Raw genomic sequence first — 3,657 nt, forward strand, 5'->3', positions numbered from 1 at the left:
TTCAGTGGGAACTTACGTCCCCTCACATGCTGAGCCCTCAAACCTGACATCAGTGCTGGGTCCTCTTGGGGGGAGAAAGACTTCTGGTCTCCCATGGAATAGAAGTCTCAGTCCCACCCTCAGCTGTGGTTGTGCTAAACCTCTAAAACCAAACCAGGGCAAAGTCTTCTCAGATCGCTGAGAAGAAATCTTGAAAATGGTTCTCAATGCCCACATCAAGTAAGGAATCTCAGGATCAAAGAGCAGCCTGTCACAATAAGACACAATACCTGTTTGATGCTGTGACCCACCCTCCACAAAGGTCAAGGAGAGTTTTACGTCATTTCCCAGCAGTTCATCAAACCTGGTTTGGTCCAAACAGGGTTGGACCAAACTTTGTACGGGAACTCAGCCCTGCCAGGGGTTTGGATTCCTGCTTTTGATTGCCACAGGGCTGGCAGGCTTCCCCCTGGCTCCCACTCTCAGGAAGCCTTCCACAGCTGCTGGTCACTTGTCACACCCTATCCAGGAGGTGGCAGCATTTCAATGGTAAAGCAAAAGATCCCCAAGCTGTGGCAAACGACTTCAAAGTTCAATGGGAATTGTGTCATTATTTCCCAAAGAGTTAACTCTATCCAGTTACACTGAAGTAGTAACGGGTTAACGCTTGTAATGGGATATACGGAAATAATGCGACTTCATACTTCCTATCCTAGGTTGGATAATTCCAGGGAAAATATTTATAGCAGGCACTCAACAAACATTTATTGCATACACCAGGCACTCTGCAAAATCCTTATAAATGTCCTAAAGCAAATAGATTGTTTTAAAGTTACATTCACATCCCTGACCTTTTCTTTCTAGAATGTTGCTCACTGTAGCACTTACTTTACTTTTTCCCCAAATGAGTACCCATAGCCAAGAAAAACTGTTCCCAGTACCAAAGATATGGAGACCAGTTGTCCTAGACTGGAGTCTGTCTGCACAATTTCTGCCTGCCACCTGGTCTTCAAAATCTCCTGAATCTTAGGCTCATCCGGTAGAAGACTGAAACTGTTCTCTAGCCCTCTTCTGAGATCCAGACCTCTATATTCAACTGCTTTCTGGACTTTACTTAGATGTTTCAAAGGGACATCAAGTTCAACTTGTCCAAATGGAATTTATGATCTCTTCCTCCTCCACCTGGTCCTCCTCCAGTGTCCCCTCATCCCAGTGAAGGACACCATCCACCCTTCAGACCTACAAGCCATCGATCTAGGAATTAGCCTCCAGCCTCCTTCCCCCTTCACTCCCAGACAACCCATCACTCAGTCTCAGCCACTCTACTTGTTAAAATATTTCAGGGACCCCTTTCTGTCTTTGCATCTTGATCTCCACTTAGTTCAAGCTGCCATCATCTCTCACCTGGATCTCTGCAGCAAATTTCTGACTGGTCTTCCTGCATCTTCTTGCCCTTTTCCATCCCTCCTCCAACCTGTAGCTTGAGTATTCTTTTTAAGACCTAAATCTGTCCATTTCACTATCACTAACACCCCAGTGGCCTCCCATTGTTCTTTACATACAGAGGCAGATATGATACAGAACTCCTGGGGAGGCCAAGAGAGCAGACCAGGGACACCCTGCTTATAGATAACCTGTTATGTTCTTGCTGTAACAATATGTTTTTGTAATGACTAGTAAGGTTGCTTTTGTTTCTGTGAAAAGGAGACTGGATCACTTTGATTTTTGGTAACCAAAAAACTGCAACCCATATAGTTCGGGGAGGAGGGTATTAGCCTTTTGAATAGAAACTTTTCCAAAATCCTAAAGATGTTGTAAGGAACATCTTGAGTCAGATGAGACCCTGAAGATGAATTAGCCTAGAGCTGAGGTTGGGCCAAACCTGGCCTGCCACCTGTTTTTATAAGTAAATATTTATTGGAACACAGTCACACTCATTCATTTGTATATTATCTGTGCCATTCGCACTTCAACAGCAGAGCTGAGTAAGTTGCAACAGATTTTATAGCTTGCAAAGCCTAACATACCTGGCCATTCATAAAAATGGTTTGCTGACTCTGCTCTAGAGGTACTCCCCTATGGGCTACATGTTAAACACCTGGAGTGCTTTTAAAAGGGATTGACTCAGAGATTCTGATTAAATTGATCTGAATTGGGATCCAAGTCTCGGAATCAAAAACTTAAAAAAAAACTTCCCTAGGCAATTCTAATATGCAGCTACAGTGGAGAATCACTGATAAAATCCAGTCTCCTCTCATAGATAAGTCAGCCCAGATGTCAGCATTTGTCTCCTTTTTTGTAATGAATAACAACTGCTAATATCTACAAAGCCCTGTAAAGCACATCCATCTACATGGTCTCATTTGATCCTAGAACAAATCTGAGGTCCAAAGAGCAAAAAGCATTACCGTTCCTGCTTCACACATGACAGAATCAAGGCTCAGGGAATTTAAGTCAAGTCCACAAAGTCTCCTATTTAATGAAAAGAAGCTAAGACTCATGTGCAGGCCTTTTGAAACAAGTCCACTGACCACTAATGTTGACTATACAAGTTACATATTTTATATTTTATTTTGGCCAATGGAGTCCTATTTGCTTTCATGCTCTCTAGACATAAGACCATACCTACCATTCCTAGAACATGTAGAAATCTGCTTTCCTAAAGATACTACGCTCTGTGGAGCCCCTAGGATTCCTCACGGTCACTGTGAGGATAGAGCGAGGAGGAAAGGCTCGTATGCATGTAGGTATGCGTGTACTTTCAACCCCCATGCCCTCAATTCAACCAAAGCAGGCATATTTCTACCTGTTCAAGTATTAGGATCCCACATACAATTCTGTTTGAATAAAGAGTTTCAACTTTGAAGACCACTGATCTGGCTCAGACCTCAGTCCACTGTTTCAATCCAAGGTGGCATGGCCACTCTGCCCCCAAATTCCTGTCACTTCTTATATCATCGAGTTCTACCCTGTTGGTCTAAATGAAATCCAAAATAATAGTTTCCCATAATGCCGATTGTGGCATTGTTTTTTGAGAAATCAGGCTTATTTTTAGCAGACCAGACATCGGTCAGGGTAACTGAGGTTTCTCATGACTGCTCCTGCCTGCCTCATGCAAGCCACAGAATCCATACTGGGAAAGCACCATCCTCACCCACTCCCTCTCGCTGGGCCACAGCCTTTCTCCTGCCTGCTCACTGTGTCTGCCTTCAGCCTAATGCACAGGTTTTCTATCTTGCTTCCACTCTTAGGCTTTCCCTTCCTGTGCAAGTGAGGCACTAATGATGGGAAGTGGGGGGTAGAACAAGACATATTCTTGCACTTCTTCATGTTCCCAGAGAGGAAGGAACTTCTATTCCCCACTCCATAGAGGTGAGAAGCCCCACAGTGGGCAGAACACATCCAGCTTTTCATTCTGTGACCTTATTTTCACCTTTCCACAGGAGGAGGGAGTGACTAACCTTACTGGTCAGAGTGCAGGATATTCAAAGGGCTGAGTTTTTATCAGCACCAGTGCCTGAGTACACGAGGTATGCTATGGTCCTGAACTGTGTCCTGATAAGTCAGGGTCTGTTCTCAAACCTGGCAGGAGGATTATAGTGGGAGGGAGTAGGAAGCCCTCACTGCGTATCTATTTTTAGTTCCAAGAATGACAGACACACTCAGGGTTACACCCTG

This window comes from Hippopotamus amphibius, chromosome 7, assembly GCF_030028045.1.
Source record: "Hippopotamus amphibius kiboko isolate mHipAmp2 chromosome 7, mHipAmp2.hap2, whole genome shotgun sequence".
Taxonomy (NCBI): Eukaryota; Metazoa; Chordata; class Mammalia; order Artiodactyla; family Hippopotamidae; genus Hippopotamus; species Hippopotamus amphibius.